Source organism: Vicugna pacos, chromosome 17 (assembly GCF_048564905.1).
Source record: "Vicugna pacos chromosome 17, VicPac4, whole genome shotgun sequence".
Classification (NCBI taxonomy): Eukaryota; Metazoa; Chordata; class Mammalia; order Artiodactyla; family Camelidae; genus Vicugna; species Vicugna pacos.
The window spans coordinates 1,331,123-1,352,109 of NC_133003.1; the positions used below are offsets into that span (position 1 = coordinate 1,331,123).

Below are 20,987 nucleotides of genomic sequence, written 5' to 3' on the forward strand. Positions count from 1 at the left end.
TACTGAGAGTGCACTCCTACCCTGAGCTGACCTCCTCACCCCACAGATGGGGCGGGGAAGTGGACCTCCAATCACCATGGCAATTGCCACCAGCAGGGATCCGGCCTGCTGTGCAGCTGCATAGCTGGTGTCCAAAGTTACAGGGCTCTGCCGGCTGGGCTGAAGGCGGTTCTAATTCCAGCCCGGGCGCCCTAATCCCCGAACCCTGTACCTCATCTGAGCAGGTCGGTCAGGGTGGTGTCGGGCTCTCTGCCACTGGCCTGGGCCTTGGGTTGTTGATGGTCCTGTTGGTGATCCGGACCCAGAGGGCAGAGGCACTGGGCTTCCGGACCTCCCGAGTAGGGGGAAGGGTGCAGCTGAGCCCTGGGATGGACAGCAGGCTGTTGGCTGTGTGCATGGGGCTCTGTGAGTAGCCTGGGCCCAGGCCAGGTGAGTGCAGGGATCCTGTTCATTTGTGCCAGGGGAAAAGGGAAGAGGGATCGGAACTCTGAAAGTTCCACGTTGGGAGCCCAAGGCTGGAGAGCAAAGCAGGCAGCCCAGGTTGGCCAAGACACCTAGGAACCCGCCACAAAGCTGGTCCCTTGTATCTGGGGAGACTGACCTTCGATGGGCCAATGAGATATCCCCTGCCAGCCTCCCCAAACCACCCCTATAGTTTACAGGCAATTCAAGGGACTTTGATAGGTAATTTTAATCAATGATGTTTGTTACTTTCTCTGCAGGAGATCAGGTCCACAGTCATGGTGAATGAGGCAGGACTCCTGCCTGAACCCCAGCCTTGGGCATAAGAGTACCTGCCTAGAAATATCCCCTTACCCCTCACCAAAAGGCTCTGTGATAGAAAAAAAGGTATCTGACTCCATATTAGATCTATTCCTTTCCTTTCACCCTGTGTCCTATTTTTTAGGCTGTCTTCCTGGCTCTGCACCTTTTGTAAAACAATGTTGCCTTTAGCCTGAAACAGACAGGAGAGCCTGTTCTCAAGTCTCTGAACTTTAAGGATATTAACACTTTTGCACTCCTATAAAGTCAAGAAGTTGCACAGTAGAAAATCACCTGTTTTGTTGGAGGTTTTACAGGGATCTTTTTGTCTGACCCATGTGGACAGCTGTAAGAACAAAGCATTCCAAGAACAAAGAAATCCTACACCAGGAAGTCTGCAACAACCAACCATACCCTCTCCCCTTTTTAGTACAAAAGGAGCTTAAAGTTTGATTTGGGAAAGATGGTTCTCCATGACATTAGTCTGCCATTGTCTTGATCTGCAGCTGTCCACGTGGGTCAGATCATGGTGCCCCTGTGAAACTGCTAACAAAACCAACATCATTTTCTCTTCTGCAACTTCTCTCTATAGGAGTGCAAAAGTGTTAATATCCTTAACGGTCACAGCCTTCACAATGGCTCTCCTGTTTCCCAGAGGGACTAAAGGCAACATTGTTTTACAAAAGATGCAAAGTTAGCAAGACTAAGCCTAGAAAATGGGGCACAGGATTAGAGCCAGAACAACAGATCAAATACGGAGGCAGATTTGTTCTTTTCTATTACACTATCATCTTTTGAACTTTTAAGTTTATACTAATACACTTTACCCTTTCCCCATTATAAATTCTACAATCGAGGAGCATTAAGTGCATTCACAACGCCATGAGAACAACACCACTGGTTTCAGCCTACTTCCTTCCTCGAAAAAAGCTTGTATCCAAAGCACACCACACGTCCTCGCTCCCCCGTAACAAGCCCTAATCCTGTTTCTCTCTCGGATTTTTACCTTTACTGGGGGTGCCCTATCAATGAAATCATATAAAAGATGGCTTCATTTGCCTGCCCACATAGTTTAAGCGGCGGCTGCTGATGTTTTGTTTTGTTTTCACTTCAAATAGCATTTTTATTATTTGAAAGGGAAATCCAGGTGGGCTAAAGATGTGATGTACAAAATGAAGCCCTTTCAGTAACTCTGCATAACCTCGGGGGAGGCACTGCTCTTCCCCCTGTGACAGCACAGCCAGAAGACAGAAGGGAGATGCTTAGCTCTTCCTGTGGCAAAAACAAAACCAAGCAAATCAAGAAACCAACAAAAGCCCAGAAATATAGCCGGAAAGACAAACCACGACCCGGAAGAAGCGTCCCTCAGAACCCAAGGTTGGAGAAAGGCTACACATCCCCGGGGTCCAAAAACCACTCGAAACCCACTGCTCTAAACAAACAGAACACACACGGGCGGGCAGTTCCAACGAGAGGCACAGCAGGTGGCCAGTGTGCGTTACACGTGCTCGAACTCTCGGGGCAGGACACAGGCAGACGGACACACTGTGGAGACAGCACTGGTCACCATGACGCTGGCAGGTCTTTAGCCTGGTGACAGCCAGCCCTGGTGACAACGTGAGGAGGCAGAGGCCTCAGCAGATCCCCCGGAGGGACGAGACAACACACACTCCTCTTCAGGGAAACAGTGAGCAGGAAGCATCAAAGGGCCACAGGCGCAGCAGCCCTTCCCCGGCAGTGCCGATCCTTAGAGCTGACCCCACCAAAGTGCTCGCACAACTTGCAAAGAGGTTTGTACTTCAGCACCATGAAAAGAATCACTATGTCATCAAGGCATTTTCACAAGTGACCTGCCCTGGGCCCTAACGATACAAACACATAAATACACAGATACGCAGGTAAATGGACACGCACATGCATCCAGGAAAACAGACAGAGAGACTGAAACACAGAGAGGCAGAGGGAGAGAGAGAAACAGAGAGAGACAGAGACAAGACAGGCGCAGACAGACAGAGAGAGGGAGAAGGAACGCTGGAGCTGGGAATGAGCGGAAGTCATGCCCATTTTCACACATCACTCTGCAAGTCAGAACCCGGTCCCAATGTCCATCCACCCTGCAGGGGAGAGTGTGGGGGTCACACAAGGACACGTGACCTGAAGGCATAAAAGCAGAGAGCATTGTGGGGCAGCCCACCCCAGAGGCCGAGATGAGACACTGGGCCTGAATCTAAACGTGACACAATGACCCAGGAGGTGGTATGCCAGCGAGAACGAAGTGACAGTCATATTCAATTTCTCCCCCCCCACCCCACGCCCCGACAGGGAGCTGGGAAGCAGGCGGCAAGGGGAGTGACTTTCTCCGGACCCCAGGGCAGACCCCAGCCTGCGTGGGGTGTGCTCTGTGCTCCGCCAGCCCTCTGTGGGGCCCTCCCTTTGCTGAGTCTGTGCACGAGCTCCCTGTGATGCCAGCCCGCGGGGCTGACAGGTGCGGTAGGTGTTTGTGGCTCTGGAGACACAATGGCTTTCCCAGGAAGGAGGGGCCAGGATGATCCCCACTGTGCCAACGGGGGACTGGGGAGAGAGACCCTGAGAGGCAGGCGGCTTGTCCAGGGTGACAGCACTGCTGACGAGGGGGGGCCGGGTCCGAGCCCAGCCGCGTCCTCAGAGCTGGCGCCCTGGCTGCATCCAGGCCTCCGCAGGGTCCTGGGGAGGGGGGCTGAGTTGGTGTCACTGTGTGCGGACATGGCATGGGCTGGGAGGTGAGCAGTCAGCAGCCCAGAGAGGCCCTTGGGGAGCTTTGTGTAAGGAGGAAGCTTGGGGAAGGGGACCCCAGGAAGTGCCCTCACTTCCCTGGCAACAGAACCCAACAGAACTTAGAACTGAGGTCACCGGGCACCCACTCGGTCGAGAAGCCCCTACTCAGCTCACTCGGTTGGTCAACTCAGCTCCACTCAGGCACACATGTTCTGCTGCGTCCCAACACCCCGAGGCCGCGGCCCCCGGAAGGCCCGCAGCGAGGGGCTGGGCCAGCGGTGCCAGCGCTGGGTCAGCTCTTACCCCAGGCGCCTCTGGCCTTTTGGCCACAGGGACCCAAAGGTAACCCGGGGAGGCCCGGGGCAGGCCCGCCCAGGCCGGGCCACCACTCAGACCACACCCGGGTATAGCCCCACATCCCCTTCCTTGCTGGTGGAGGTGGGCAGTCATGGTGGGGTGGGGGGGGCTGCCTCAAGCACGAGCAGCTCAGAGGCCTGGGGGGGGCCGGTCGCGTCCCCAGCCCGGGTCCCAGCTGGCGGGCTGAGCTGTGGCGAGCCGGGCAGGGCCCTGTCGCCCGGGTCGAAGCCCATGCCCTCTGGCTGTGTCTCTTCCCTCCCGGGTGGCCGTCTGAGCTGACCAAGGTCCCAGTCTGATCTGGCAGCAGAGGGTCGAGCGGGCAGAAGCAGGCGTGGTCCTGGCCGGGCAGGGCTCTGAGACCTCCGGGCCGGGCCGGGCCGGCTGCCGGTCACTGTCATTGCAGAGCAGGACACTGCAGGAGCCGCTGGATGAGGACACCCGCGCCGCCTCCCCGACTGAGGGGCCGGTGCACGCTTCTCAGGGCCAGCACCAGCTCCGGGTGAGTCTGCACACGGAGGGGTCCCCGCCACCACGACGGCCTCCTCCCCAGAAACCGCCCAGGCGTCACGCCAGGGTCCTGCCCGCGGCTGACAGGCAGCTCAGCAGACCCGGCTCTGACCTGGAGCACCTCCCTGGGAGTCAGGTGGAGGACCAGGAGCCCACCGAGGCAGAGCCCAAAGGTGAGAAGGGCGGGGCTGGTGCATGTGCGTAGGTGAGGGAGGGCCCAGGGCTCGGCCACACAGGGAGGCGTCCCCAGAGGCTGCTGCTGGCACCAGAGCAAAGATTGGCCTCAGACCACCTGTCTAGAAGAGTTCAGTCACAAAACACATCCTGTGGGCACTTGCTGGGTGGGAGCTGTCCGGAAAGCTCTGGGAAGATGTCTGTCCTTGAAGAGGCCCACGGAAAGGGAGGCACGTGGGTCAAGTTTTCCTCTCTCACAGCATGAGTGAGCACCTGCACGAGACTGAAAGCTCTCTCCACTTCCAACAGTCACAGATCCAGAGCAGGCGGGGGCAGGGGAAGATGCCAGAGACCAAAAACAGGACCACCAGGATCCAGCAGGAGACCCCGAGCTCACTCCAGTTGCTCCTGCTGAACCTGAAGTTCCTGCTGCTTCTGAAGATCCTGCAGCTCCTGCTGATCTTGCTGCTCCTGAAGATCCGGCAGCTCCTGCTTCTCCAGCTGCGTCTGAAGATCCTGCAGCTCCTGCTGACCTTGCTGCTCCTGAAGATACTGTAACTCCTGCTGACCTTGCTGCTCCTAAAGATCCTGCAGCTCCTGCACCTGCACCTGGACCGCTGGGCAGTGGAGAACCAGTTCAGGCATCATCACCCCCTAGGGCTGAGCCCCCTCTGCCCCCACCCACATCTTCTTCTCCAAAATCCCACCATGAATTCCCTCCCCCACCTGAATTTGACTTCCCTATACCTGAATTTGTTTTTGTTTTGTTTTTGTTTAGTTTAGTTTGTTTGTTTCACATCATTTATGGCATCCTTTATTATTATTAAAATCCATCTATTTTCCATTTCCTTTAATAAAATATAGATTTTTTTTCTCTTTTAAGTTGTGCAATTCAGGAGCATTAAGTGCATTCACAAGCTGTGCGACCATCACTACCATCTAGTTTTATGCTATTTCTTTCCTCAAAATAAAACCCTGGATCCAAAGCACGCACTCCCCTTCCTTCCTCCCCCAGCCCCTGACAACGCCGAGTCCTCTTCCTCTCTAGGGGTCTTTACCTCTCCTGAGTGTTCCCTATGAGTGAAACAATAGGAAAGGTGGCGTTTTATGCCTGCCCACATGGTTTAAGCAGGGGCTGGTGAATTCTTTTCTTTTCACTTGAAATAGCATTTTCCACTTTTTACTTTTCCTCCCCCCAGGAACTTCCTAACAACATACCCCAAACAGGCTTGCACACACGTCTTTGTCTTAGGATCTGCTTCTGGGGGATCTCAGCCTGAGACAATCCCCACAGAGCTTATCACAGCACTCACGTATTAATGCTGGCTTTTTGATTTCTTCTCTATATATTATCTCATCGATGAAGTTACAGGCGATTTTAGGGAAGGAACTACACTTATTGCATCATCAGTTTTCCTCACCGTCTGCAGAGCAGCACAGAATTTTATGTAGGAGTGGGCTGTGAGTCAACTTTCAGTTCCAAAGTTTTCCACTATGTTGCAAGTTTTCATTTCTACCACCTGGATTTTAGGAAATGGGACACTCATGCGTTTACTAAAAATCATGTAAATTATGTAAATACCCATATAAGGGATGTCATTGGAGCCCAAGCTCTGCTTTTCGATGTACATCATTTTTGTACATATCCACCAAAGGGGAGGTCAGCTGGGAGAAGGTAGCCTATGCTGTCGGGAGTCAATGATTGAACACAACACGCAGGCTTATCCTTTTGAAGCAGAAGCTTGAAGGGTATGTGGCTGTTATTTATAGCAGTTCACAATGTCATAGGGTCAGAGGGACCTCGGGACCATCTGGCACCTGAACTTCTATCCAGTTGGTAATTTGCAAGGTCAAGATAGTCTTAACATTTCAAGTAAGAAAGTGAAAACACCTTGGTAAGCCAGTGAAGAAATTACCAAGTGGAAAAGAGTCTCCCATCAGAGTTATGCCCATTTTCCTGGATCCTCTGTGTGTTAAGATCTTTATGCTTTGGAGATGGACAACCTGGGCCCCACCTCCATCACCAGTAATTTGTATTTGAAAAGTCACTCCTCTTCCAACCTCAGCTTCCTTATCTGTCAAACGGAAAACAGTAAAGGCATCAACTTCATAAAGGGGTTGCGACGGTTAGAGTAAATGAGGGAGTTACTGAGTATTGTGCCCAGCATGGTGTTGGCACCTCCAAGCCTCACTGCCCTCATCATCACATCAGGGCCCCACAGCATCCGCATGACAAGTGGGGGGTGGCGCCCACGGGCATGTTTAACAGCGATGGCTGAGTGAACAGATGCTCTGGTTCACCAGGAGAGTGTGCTTGCGTGGGGAGCGGCAGGTCTTCTGGACCCTTCGAGAACCTGACAAAGTGTGGCTGCTGGACCTCTGACCCATCTTCTCTCTGTGTAACTTTATGAACTCCAATCACTGGGTCCATCTTAAGCAAAACTCTAAAGCTGGTGATTTTTGGAAGGGGTTCACTCCTTTTCCCTGGAGTCGAAGCTCCTCCCACCCTCTCCCAGTGCTTCCTTCTTAATGAACATTTCCTTTCAATTGAGACTTGCCTTGGTTACTATCTCAATGGAAATGTCTCACCATTCAGTCACACTAAAGAGTTAAGTCTGTTTGCATTTCATCAGTCCTCAGTGTCTTAATCCAAAAGAACATGTCTTACTGTGTAATTTCATGCTTTGGGGAAGTTGGGTGAGCAGGCATGTGGACATTCATGGGTGAGCTTGACCCGAGTCTTCAAATCAGCAGCAGGACGTGTGGAGCTGAAATCAAGAAACCCAGCGGTTCTCGTGTTTATCCATCATTGTCCTGGGTTCAACAGTGTCCTCCCAAGAGTCACATCGTATTTCAAAAGACAGTCTTTGCAGATATACTTAGGATGTAAGTTAAAATGAGGCCATACTGGGCTAGGGCGGGCCCTTAATTCAACCACTGGTGTCTTTATAAGAGAACAGAGACTGATGATGCACAGACACATGGGGAAGAGAGGCCAGGAAGACAGGTGGATGAGAGTAACTGTCCACATCAAGGAGTGATTCTCCCCAAGTCCCCAGAGATGACATGACTCCGATGACCCCACGCTGCTGGATTCTGGGTTCAGGACTGTGAGAGAAATGAATTTGTGCTGTTCTAAGCCCCCTAGTTGGTTATAAATTGTTAAGGCGGCCCTAGGGAACGAATGTGAACATCTACTAAGTACTAGATGTGAAACAGGAGCCTGGAAAAACACTAATAACTGGCCACTGACACTGACCGTTTGACAACATGGTGAATGACAAGGAGCAGTGGGCATCTGGGCCCCCTTCCCGCAGCACTGGGAGGCTGACCAGATCTGAAATTTACCTTCCTCTCCCAGATGCCCAAGGAGGGTGGTGCAGACATCTTTTTGTTACACAAAGCAGTTACTGAGCTAAGCTGGGCTGAGCACCGTGGCCTGGATCACGAGTGGGGCAGACACTTTGACCAGTGACACAAGATGGGGGGACAATTCACAAGACATCACTATGCATGGTGACCTATGTAATAAAGTGCTCATGGTCGCACTACATTCTGGAGTACAGTTGACTGAGATTTAGGTGGGAAAGCAGGGCTGGGATCACTGTCTGGACTGCACATCTGTGTTCCCCCCCAAAATCCATACGTGAAACCTTAATTCCCAGGTGATAGTGTTTGGAGGTGGGGCATTTGGGAGGTGATCAAGGCATGAGGGGGATCTCTCCTGCCTCAGATTATTAAAGAGATCCCTCTTCCACTTCACCACACACACCACACAGTGAGAAGCGGGCCACTGGGAACCAGGACGTGGGCCTCCTCGAAAACCAACCTGCAGACGCATTGATCTCAGACTCCCGTCCTCCAGAACCAGGAGGAATAAACGTGTTGTTGAGTCTCCCACGCTGTGGTGTTGAGACATACGCAGTTACGTTTTAATGTCTAAACATCGCTTAGCCTGTCCCCTTCACGGCGGGAACCCCACATGCCCAGAGTGCACTGGCTACCTCAGCTGAACCCCCCCTCAACCCTCACCTCTCACCCCTCACCCCTCACCTTGCAGGGGCAGGGCGGTCCAGGCTCCCATCACCATGGTGACAGCCACCAGACAGGGATCCTGGGCAGAGTGCAGGAGGGCAGCGCTGGAGGCTGTTCCACTTCCCGCCTGGGTGCCCTGCCCCGCTGTGCCCAGGGCCTCTGTCTGAGGTGACGGGACAGGGTGGTCCCGGGCTGCACACTGCTCGCTCGCTCGCCAGTGGGCTTTGGATGCTCGATGGCGCTGCAAGAGGGGAGGGTGCAGGAAAGCCCCGGGATGGACAGCAGGCAGCCACAGAGGCCGTGGGGGAGGGGGGCTGCCCTGGGAGAGCCTTGCTCCCACCTATCCTACGGCCTGGCCTGGGGGCAGCCTTGCTGCCCCAGCTTCCTGGAAAGCGCTTCTCCCTGTCAGCCTGCTCCTGACAGGCAGGCGGGGTGCAATCGGTGGGGTGCGATCAGCGGGGCGAGTGGGCAGGACTGGGGCTGCCCCTGCTAGAGCAGGGATTTTCTCCCATTTCCCGCTGTCGCTGCCCCTATCCACACACTCACTGCACCGCTGCCCGCCTCTCAGGAGCAGGCTGACTGAGGACAAGCCTCCAGCGAACCTGGGGCAGCAGAGGCCGCCCCCGGGCCAGGCCGCAGAGGAAACGGGAGCAAACCCACAGGCTGGCACAGGGCAGACCCCCTTCTCCCGCCGCCTCAGCTGCCACCTCTGCAGTCTTCCCCGCTCCCTGACTGAACCGCGCAGGCTTCCAGGGAGGAGGCTGACCTACACATGTCAGTCCTGCAAACCTGGGGCAGCAGAGGCTGCCCCCAAGCCAGGCCCCTGGGGAGATGGGAGTACACACAAGGGCTTGCACAGGGCAGCCCCACTCCCGCCACCGCTGCCCCTGCCCCCTGACCGCACCATGCAAGCCTCCTGGGAGCACACTGACCTAAAAACGTGGGTGCGGTGAACCTGGAGCGGCAGAGGACACCCCCAGGTCAGGCCACGGGGGAGATGGGAGCAAACGACTGGCTCCCGAGGGGCAGCCCCCTTCCTCCCACAACGGCTACCTCTGCTACCTTCCTCCCAAGCCCCCTGACCAAACCGAGCCCACGGACTTACCAAAGCGGGTAGAGACGGAAAATATCTCAACATAATGAAAGCTATTTATGACACACCTACAGCCAGCATGATACTCTTCAGTGAAAAGCCGAAAGCCTTTCCGCTAAACTCTGGAACGACACAAGGATGGCCTCTCACACCACTTCGACTCCACACAGAAAGCACTGGAAGTCCTAGCCATAGCAAGTGGACAGCAAAAACAAATAAAAGGGATCTAAATGGGAAGAGAAGAGGTAAAATTGTCATCATATGCGGATGACATGCTAAAACTACATATAAGAAGTCCTAAAGCCTCCACAGAAAAACGAGAGCTAATCAAAAAATTCACCCAGGTAGCAGAAGACAGTATCAACAGACAGAAATCTGTGGCATTTCTTTACACAAAAGTGATCATCCCTTTTAAAACCACGCCCATAAATTAAAACACTTAGGAATACATCTGGCCCAGGAAGTGAAAGACTTCTGCGTGAAGACCTACAAAACCCTGACTAAGGAAACTAAAGAGGACTTAAAGAAACGGAAAGACATCCCGTGTTCCTGCACTGCGAGAATTAATAATGTCAAAATGGCCATGCTGCCCAGAGCGATCTACACATTCAACGCGACCCTTATCACATTACCCAGGACATTTTTTCACAGAATTAGAACGAACCATCCCAAAATTTATACAGAATCACAGAAGACCCGGAATTACCAAAGCATTACTCAAGAAAAAGAACGAAGCTGGAGGAATGACCCTCCCAGGCTTCAGACAATACTACAGCGATACAATCAAAACAGCAATGCTATCGGTACACAAACAGACACACAGGATCAATGCAACAGGATAGAAAGTCCAGAGATAAACCCACGCACGTATAGTCAATTAACCCATGACGAAGGAGGCAAGAATACACAGTGGAGGAAAGACAGTCTCTTCAGCAAATGATGCAGGGGAAACTGGACAGCTGCATGGAAATCAGTGAAGTTGGGATACTCCCTCATACCTTACACAAAAATAAAGTCAAACTCGCTTAAGGACTTAAACCTAAGACAAGACACTACACACCTCTCACAAGAACACGTAGGCAAAACATCTGACACACACATCAGCAACGTTCTCCTAGGGCAGTCTACCCCAGCAAACAGACACGAAGACACAAATACACAAACCAATGGGCCAAACTGAATTTATCAGCTTTTCGCACAGCAAAGGAAACCATAAGCAACACAAAAGGACAACCTACGAGATGGGAGAAAATATTCGCAAAAGATGAGACTGACAAGGGGTTAATTTCCAGAATATATAAACAGCTCATACAACACACCTTTTCTCCAATGGAGACATGCAAATGACCAATAGGCATATGAAAAAACCCTGAGTATCATTAATTACCAGAGAAATGTAAATCAAAACTACAACGAAGTATATCACCTCACACCAGTCTTTAGAAAGGCCGACATTCAAAAAAGTCCACAAAGGAGAAATGCTGGAGAGGCTGCAGAGGAAAGGGAACCCTCCTACACTGCCGGTAGGAATGCAGTTTCATGCAGCCATTGTGGGAAACAGTAGGGAGATTCCTCAAAGGACTAAAAACAGACTTGTCAAAAGCTTTTGATCTCGGTGGCAGGGCGACCAGCTCCCAAAGGCCCAGGCCTCACCCCTTATTCTGCCCCAGGTCAACTGAGAAGCAGAAGGTCTGGGGTGACCTGCACTTGCCAGGCTGGTCTACCTACACAGGAAGGCCACGACCTGAGGGCCAGCGGGAGGTGCCCCTGGCTGTCCAGCTGCTTCCCACCTCCAGGAGTTGCACCCCCTTTCCCAAACCCAGATATAAGTGGCAGCAGAGACTACTAATGTGGGGGGTGGGGCACCACGAACCAGGGCGGGGGACCGGACCTGCTTCAGGGTCCTAACAGGACATGTGGCCTGGATCTTACCCACACACCCCTCCCTGTGGCACCTCCCCAACAGTGCAGCCCAGGCCTCACCCACTGGCTCCCAGACCTGCACGCCCCCTTACCTGACTGGTGAAGGCAGAAGAGGCGACAGAGAGTGGCGGCCCAGACCCCAGGCCGTGTCCCTCCTTGGGTAGCTGGTCCAGGAGAACCGGGCTCTCACCCAGCTTCCACTGCTCTGGGCGGGCTCAGACGTCCAGGCTTGCATACCTGCCCCGCCTCTGCTAGACCACAGAGGGCGAGCTTGGGCTGTGGTTCCTGCAATGTGAGACAAGGAGAGTGGGGCTGGGTGGGTGGGGCCGGGTGGGGAGGGGGGGCAGGGAGGGCCTACCCTGTGGCCTGCCCCTCCAGGACCCCAGCCCCAGTGCCCCCACCCCGCCACCGACTGGGTCCTGATACTCAACCAGTACCACCACAGGCCCTGGACCAGGCCACACTCCCCCACCCCACCCCCCACCACCCGCTTGCAGTCCCCTGCCCAGTCACTACCTCCCCACCTCTGGCCAGGCCTGGTACCCGACCTGGACCCCCAAGACAAAGCTCCTTCTCCTTACGCTGAAGTCCCCGCCCTCACGCTCCCCACAAACCAAGCTGACCCCTCATGCCCCACTCAGGGTCCCCCCCACCATCTCAACATGATCCCCTTCACCCCTCACCCTGGGATGACCGCCCACCCCTCAGCTGGGTCTCCCTACTCCCAGCAGCCCTTCACCCCTCAGCCTTTCCCCCCTTCACCCCGAGTGCACCCCTAACCTAAGCTGACCCCCTCACCCCTCACCCCTCGCGGGAGGGGCAATCCAGGCTCCAATCACCATGGTGACAGCCACCAGGCAAGGATCCTGAGCATGTATGGGCACGCAGTCAGCTGTCCCAGGCTCAGGGGCCTGGGCAGGCGGGGCTGGAGGCAGATGCAGTTCCTCAGCTTGCAAAGCACTTCTCCCTGTCAGCCTTCTCCTGGGAGGCAGGTGGGGGGCTGTCTAGGGGACTCGGCAGGGGCAACAGCAGGACTGGGGCTGCCACATGCTAGAGCAGGTATCTGCTCCCATTTCTCGCTGTCACTGCTGCAGTCCCCGAACACTGAATGCACAGTGCCCGCCTCTCAGGAGCAGCATGACCGGAGGGCAAGCCTCCAGGGAACCTGGGGCAGCAGAGGCCACTACCAGGCCAGGCCCCTGGGGAGGTGGGAGCAAACCCACAGGGAGGCACAGGGCAGCCCCCTTCTCCTGCCACCAAAGCTGCCACCTCTGCGGTCTTCCTCACTCCCTGAACAAACCTCATAGGCCTCCAGAGAGCAGGCTGACCTACACATGTGAGTCCTGCAAACCTGGGGCAGCAGAGGCTGCCCCCAGGCTGGGCCACAGCGGACATGGCACTAAGTCCAAGGGCTTGCAGGGGGAAGCCACCCTCCTGCCGCCCCTGCCCCCTGACCACACCATCCCAGCCTCCTAGGAGGTGACTGACCTAAACACGAGGGTACAGTGAACCTGCAGCAGCAGAGGCCGCTCCCAGCCCCGGCCACAGGGGAGATGGGGGCAAACGACTGGCTCCTGAGGGGCAGACCCTCTCCTCCCACTGCCACCGTTACCTCAGCTACCGTTATCCCAGCCCCCTGAAAGCACTGAGCCCATGGTCTCACCAACGTGGGCAGACAGGAAACATACCTCAACATAATAAAAGCTATTTATAATAAACCCACAGCCAGCATAATGCTCTACCAAAATTACTCTACCAAGAAAAGCTGAAAACATTTCCACTAAAATCTGGAACAAGACAAAGATGCCCACTCTCACCACTTGCATTCAGTATAGCATTGGAAGTCCTAGCCAGAGCAATCGGACAACAGAAAGAAAGCACAGGGATCTAAATTGGAAGAGGAGAGGTAAACCTGTCATTATACGTGAATGGCATGATACTACATATACAAAAGCCTAAAGGCTCCAAACAAAAATGACTAGAGCTAATGAAACAATTCAGCAAGACAGCAGGACACAACATTCAACATACAGATCTCAGTGACATTTCTTACACGAAAGGAATAATTCCTTTTAAAATTGCATCCAGAAAAAAAAAATACTTAAAAAAAAGGAGTAAATTCCCTTGTTGAATAAATTCTGTATTATTTAGTGCTTCTGAAATTTTACCACACACAAAAAAGAGCCCGTCAATGGCCTTGAGATGCTGAGATTAAAAACAAACACCAGAGACAACCACAAAAAGATCTTCAGCACAAGATTGTTCATATTTAAAAATCATAAATACCTGAGCATTCTACTACCTGAAGTCATTTTGTTCGGGAGGGGGTAACTTTGGATCTATTAACCTCTGACATTAGGAAAAGGCTGAACACTAGTAAAATGTAATTTAGGAAACAAAATGGAAAAAAAAAATGCTCTCATCCCAGAAACACGGTTCAGGAGGGTAACAGACAAGAACTATGAGCAAGAACATGCATGTAAAGGAGTAGATGTGAGGGCTGGGACAGCAGCCTCTTCCAAGGTCAGCAGTTGTGTGTGACTCGTCATTGTGAATGACTACAACTCCACTTTGCTTATTGCCTGCATTGCAATTATCCATATCACTGTTACTTTCAAAGCTTGATAAATTAAAGTTGTCTACCTACTTGAAACAAATAGGTAATTTGTAGAGAAAAGCATTAAGCTGGGATTACACCTCCCACTGTATCTTTTCTTCAGAACATGAACAGCACCAGAGCATTCCATTTGCTAAGTTCTATTTTCTGTTTCACAAATTCACCTCTAAGTGTGTGTTGAGCTCTTTTAGGAAACATATCCGTCAGTTAGCAGCGCTGTGTGTAACACACTGACATGACTCTATATAGCTGGGTAACTTACATCAGATCCCCGGCACTACTCAATGCGACGCCAAAGGAATGTTTCAGTAGGTTGAACATTTAATAAAAGTGTACCCCTTTCCTACTTTCCTTTTTCCAAATACTTTTATTAATTTGTGGGCTAAAATAATGAACCTTTAAGATGCCAAATCCTTTTGACTAGACACCAACATGACTAAAGACCATAAGTATAGGAATTATAAAAACTGCATTTGGATGGTAACTATTTGAATATGACTGTAAGACAAGATAGATACCACAGAAGAAAGGAAGTTTGGGTAATTAGTGGAAACCAGGTTATGAGTATAATCATTCTGGAACAGTGTGAATTTTTTTGAATAAGGGTAATATGAACAAATAAATTATTTAGGGCATACATGTAGTACATTTTTGAAGAATGCTCTATGTGCTATAATTTAATTTGCAGGTAGAGTGAATTTTAGTTTCCCCTAGTGGATAGATTCTAATGGTCAGGTTTATTAATAATGAAACTCATTTAGAGAAAAAAGATGTAAAATTTGTATGAAGAGACAAAGAGAAATACTGCACAAATGGTCTCTTCTCGTAACAAATACCACTGTTCACAGGAAGGAAAGTTGCCCAATCGGCTCATGTGTCCTTAAAAAGACAACAACAAAGAAAATGATAGTGTCCCTCACTGATCTTTTCCAGTTGCTTTGTCCTCACGCAGTTGCAGTTCCCTGGGAATTACCGAACCTTCCTGGGCACAGACCTCAACCCTCTCATACTGCAACCCCTCCCTCCCTACTGCCACAAGCTTTAAATAGGCTCCTCTGAGCACAGGGCAGGTGGGTGAGGAAGAACTGGGACAATGATGGGGTAAACTTACCTTCACTGGCTCAAACACTAGTCTGTTTGGAGGATAGGGAAATAAACAAAATAACAAAACTAAGACACAAACATTTGTCTAGGGAGAGAATTCTGCGACAGTTGTGTGAGTAATACTTATTATAAAAAAATTAAAGTCTGCGGAAATTTCCCTAAGGGTGTGCAGAAGAGGGAGAAACATTTATTCAAATCTTGATGAGAGGAGGGAGAGTCTTGGCATCTGGGCCAAGCCTGCCCCCTTCCCTCCCTCTCACAACAGCCTAGTGTGATAGAAGGCTCCCTGGGATAGATGCTGCTTCTGCCCAGAACTCCCAGTGCAGGGCTACTGCTCCACCCCAGTGCTGGTTCCAGCCTCCCGGGGAGCTCACGGGCATAATCTGACACCGCGCCCCCACCCCCACTCACAGGGGGAGAGTGAAGAAGAGGAGCTCTGTAGAGATCACTCCAGATTGGTGGGTGACAGTTTTCATAAGCAAAGGAACTTACTTATGAGGTGGCCTTGTTATCTTGGGAGGTCACAAGGTGAGTAGTTTTCCACACCTTCCTGCCAAACCTTGAGAGTTTATGTGGAAGTCTTAACTGGGTCCAGTCCTGGTAGTCTCAACACCACATTTCTGCCCCACGGCTGTAACCTGAGGGCAACTTCTGGGAATGATGAGGCAAGTGAAACTGCCAAGCATGGAGTTGGGGATAATTGGGAAGCCTTCAACTGCTAGGATCCAGCTCACAGGTCAACCATTGGTCACATCTTCTCTATGATCCCCTGCAATACCTGGAAGGAACAGGTCACCACTTAACTGTGGTCCCTGCAGCTGTGTTGCAGGAGCTCTGTTCCATACAACTATGAGAGAAGGGGGAGATCTCTTGCCCCATGAGCCTCTGTTCATCATGGGGAAGCCCTACCCTAGTGCAGTGGGCTGAGAACACTGGGTCCACCCCTGAAACCTCAGTTTGCTCATAGGTGGAGGTTCCATTCCAAATGTGGTGAGTTGAACAGACCAGCAGCTACCACCCCACTCAACACTCTACTTGCAAAACAGGATAGTGTTCCAAAAGAAGCAGGCTGCTATCTCCACCCCCAGCTTCAATGCAGAAAGGAAGAGGTTTGAACTAGGTGCAAATAAGTCTGTAACAAGACAGCAGTGCAAAACTTCCTTAGAGGGGAGTGAGTCTTTCAGAATACATCCTGGAGAAGTTCATGCATGAGGTTGTGTGAAAAACACAGGAGATCTTGGTACAGAGTAGTTGAGAGAGGATGCAGTGCAAGACCAGGCAGAAGTTACATACAGAGAGAAGCGAGAGAGACAGCTGGAAAGACGGATGGATGAAACCTCAAGCCTGATAACACCCAGTGTCTGAAAGGGGACACAACTTTCATTGGATCAGAATGTGGAGCAATCTGTGCCCCAGAGTGTTGCCGAAACAACAGAGGATCAGCCAGCAATTAATAAAAGATAACTCATGAGTGAAGATTCCAATAGTTGCAAACCACGCCGAAGCTTCATTGAGAGACTAAAGAAGGGACAAAGAGAGCTTTTCTAAAATCACAGTCATATCTAATGGAACTGTAACAGGGAGACTGTGACAGCGCAAGAGTAAGATTATAGGTCTGAAGAGCAACGTCAGAGGGTTCCCATCGCAAGGGCAACAGAGCATCAAAATAGTCCATCAGTCACCCCAAAACGGGGAAGGAGAAAAGACTCCAGTTCTTGAGAATTCAGACGGGACAAGAAAGCGTTGTGTAGGGAAAGATTTTAAAGATTTATTAGCAAAGGGTAAGTACCTCCAAGAACGGGAAGTGGGCAGATCCAAGGGCCGACAGCAGTGGTCTTCTCTTGCCCCTTCTCTTATGCCCTTGCTTAGAGGTGGTCTCTTGATAGACAGCTCTTGCCCCTGGAGTGCTTAGTCACACTTGGCCCCCTTTGCACATGTCTTTACCCATGAAGCACACAGAAACACCCATGGGGGGGCCTAAACTACAATGCTAGTTATATTACAACGAGCACTAGGTCATGTCAGGTTAGGTCCTTGTCGCTATCACGCAGATGCGGCTGTCAGGTTCTAACCAGTTTCTTGCTGACACTCATTTAGAGAAAGTAAAGCCCCTTTATGCTGGAGGTGGGCATAATGCCATTTTCTGGACCCTCCTTTCTCTCCTCCACCTTATCTACCTGGTGTCCCCATTTATCTACCTAGCTAACACATCCAAGTCACTAAACAAGCAAGCAGATAAATAAACAACAAGGACAAAAATCCATGGATTGGGAGGAGTTCAGATCCTTGTTTAGAGTTGCTACAATGTATTATCTAACATATCCAGTTAGCAACAGAAAGTAAGATGTGCAAAGAAACAACACACAGGGAAAAGCAGAGAATAGAAGCTGACTCTGAAAAGTCCAGGTATTGGGAAAACTTTATACTAAGGAGGTAGAAACAAAACCACGTATGCTTTGCTGCCACAACTATCAGAGCCAGGGGTTGCAAATCTACAGGGATGGAGAACCAGTGTGGTGTTTAGATCTGAGTCAGGGACCTGGGGACTGAATGCTAAGGGGTTCTAGTGGTGACAGAATGTCTTATAATTAGATTTGGAATGATGGTTGCACAAATCTCTAACTATACTAAAAAACACCAAATTATATACTTCAATGGTGTATGAATTATACATCTCAATAGGACTGTTTAAAAATGATACAAAGTAATTTTGCACATAAGGTTATTTTTAACAATGGGATAAAACCATTGTACAGAAAATCAACTTAAACTTTTATTTTAAAATTATCTGAAGGAAATTTGCCGATTGGTACATCATTTGCTCTAATTCACTTTCTATTTTAACTCAAAAACACTTCATATCTGATCTTAGAACTTTGCTATTACACGTGCTTCTCTTTAGCAAAGAGTGTTGGAGAAACAGGGGTCAATACTCTGCACATGGCGAGCCCTGAAGTACAAGCTGACACCTGATCTTCTCTCCCTCTGTCCAGGCAAGATTAGATGATCACAGACAGAACTTTAAAAAACACCCTCTATGTTGAAAGAATGAATCAAGTTGAGAACCGTAAATAAGGTACATAAGGACAAGAGAGTGATTCGAGGATTCCTTTAGTTGGTAAGTAGAAATGCAGTGTATTGTAGGTGAAACTCCCTGAAACAATTCTATCAGAAAGAGTAGCAGTTGCAGATGTGAACTGTTACTATAAAGAACTGCTAAATGAAATTATGCTAAAAGTTAGACCAAAGAAAAGCAGAAAATGAGGTGATTCTTGGTAAAAAGCAGTGAAATCTGGATCAGACTATGTGTTTGGAAATAAACCCAACTCTGAAATGTTATAAATTTCCATTTGTTACCAACTCCCTTGTGCAGAATAAGAATAGAACACAAGCATCTACTGAACGCGGGGGCTTGATAGGAGCTGCCACTAAGAACGTAAGACACTATAGTAACTCAGCCATATGTGTAGCATGTGCGAAGGGGGAAGACTGGTAAGACAGATTTGCACAAATAAAACAGCCACTTGAATTCAAATAAGCACACTGAGAGCAGCCACTTCATAATTTTAATTTCAGTAGCTTCCCTTTGCAATGCCATTAAGTAATGTAGGATGAATCAATGCAAAGTAACTACTGCATAGATAAGAAATTATTCACTTTTCACGTTGTCTAATTAAATTTCAAACTCCTTAAGTGCAATGCAAAAGAATCATTTTCTATAATGTGAAACCTAGTAAAGAATTTTCCTCACAATTTAAAAGCCAATAATTCTTTGAGGAAACGACTTCTTTATCTACCTATTGGTTTTTAAATGTTTTCAGAAACCACAATCACGAATTTCAGGTAGATATTCCAGCGGGAAAGCCTGTCCTGGAAATTTTAGGAAAGTGTTGTTTTCTTAAGGCCTATGGTATCCTCAATTTTTCCTTTCTGACCCATTTTAATGTTGAGCTACAACAGACTGCCAGTTATTCCCCAACAAAAGTAGATTTATTTGGGATCAGCAAAGATTTGCAGTTTTGGTTCTCCAGCCATTGCAAGACAGATGCATGTCCCCAGCAAAAGAGGAAGAGAACTCTTCCAAGTTGGGGAAAGGGGGTTGGGAAGGCCACACAAAGCGTCCAAGGCTTCTCACTGGCTGCGTTGTTCCCATCTCTCACTGGCTTGGCTAAGCTCCCGCCAGGAAAGAAGAGGGAGTCCTTCTTGCTGTTGGGCTCTGCTGTCTTTGTAGGGGATGAGAGCTCCCCTTTCTGGCCCCCAGACTCTATTTTAAATGAGGCTTCTGTTTACTATTTTTCTACAATGAGAAGAACATGGCAGCAGCTATAATTGTTCCAAGAATTTTTGTCAAGAATGTTAATAGTTATTGTACTTTTATTGCCTTTGAATCATATACCTGACCTCCCCCTGTGGCATCAGAGCGCCAGCATCTCTGTGCACCTGCTCTTCCTAGTTGTGCTGCTGTAACTTCGTGTGTGCTATTAATCACGCTGAATGAAATTGTATGGAAAATGAATTTTGTAGCCAATGTGTCGCTACCCCCACCTATTGCTAATATGTCACACTTAAAACCAAAATCATATTGGGAGCTTTTGATTAAATTTCTTTGGGGATGGATTTCAAAACTATGAGACTGAATAATCATTATCATATTAAAAGTAATGATAATAACAAAGTTATGTCAGGTTGTTATTTTAAATGCTTTCATGCATATTATTTCTATTCCATCTTTCTTCCTCTCTCTCTCCGTCTCCACCCTCCTCACATGTGCACGCGCGCGCACACACACACACACACACACACACGAGGCATTAACTTCTTTTTTTTCTGCAAAAGAATATAATTTTATAGTTTGAGGTGATTCATTATCAAAAAAATTAGGAACATTATTACTCTTGCTATTTAAAGTTTTATCTAGTCACTTCCGTGTTAAACTACAAAAGACAACGCTACCACAGTGGAATGAGTCACTTAAAAACAGGAGAGACAACAGCACACCTGTCCTCTTACTCAACAAGAAAACAATTTTCCCTCTTGCCTTAAAAAGCAATTGAAATAACATCCAGAGTTAACAGAGAGCCTCAACACTTAGAAAAAAAATTTAATTCTTAATTCTGGTAATTCAATTTTAAGATTACAAGACAGGCAACACTAGCAATATTCAAATCAGACTCTATTTGAAAACAGAAACTTTCTCAAGTATTCTTCTGCACACAAAGATTTCTTCTTTACAGTGTTCAAATTACAAATGTTTTGTTATCAGAGTAAGACAGATGATTCCGCTGAAAAAGTTATTATAAATATGGTTCTGCTCCATAACTATAATTTTATGTACAACCTGTATGTTTCATCAAACTTAAAGCACATAAATGCACTTTGTACAAATAGACTCCATATTCTGATAAGTACCCGGTTGTTAACTTTATCAAATACTTCAACTAGAATCAAATTTTCACTTGATCATAGCAAATACAAAACTGACATAAATTGGACCTAAGATCATTTTATACATACAAATTCAAATTCTGATCTCACAAACTGCTAGCATTCCTCGAATTACAATATGAATAGCAAACATCTGAGCAGAGAGACAAATGCAGCTAAAAAGTGCAAACAAAACTTCAGCCTTCAGTATTTGCCACATAAATCTATTTATTCTCC

General features: G+C 49.2%; 1 pseudogene; it reads right to left on the reverse strand.

Annotated features, from left to right (window-relative positions):
• LOC102526683 (E3 ubiquitin-protein ligase HERC2-like) overlaps positions 1–20,987 on the reverse strand; it is a 224,239-nt pseudogene that overhangs the window by 200,175 nt on the left and 3,077 nt on the right.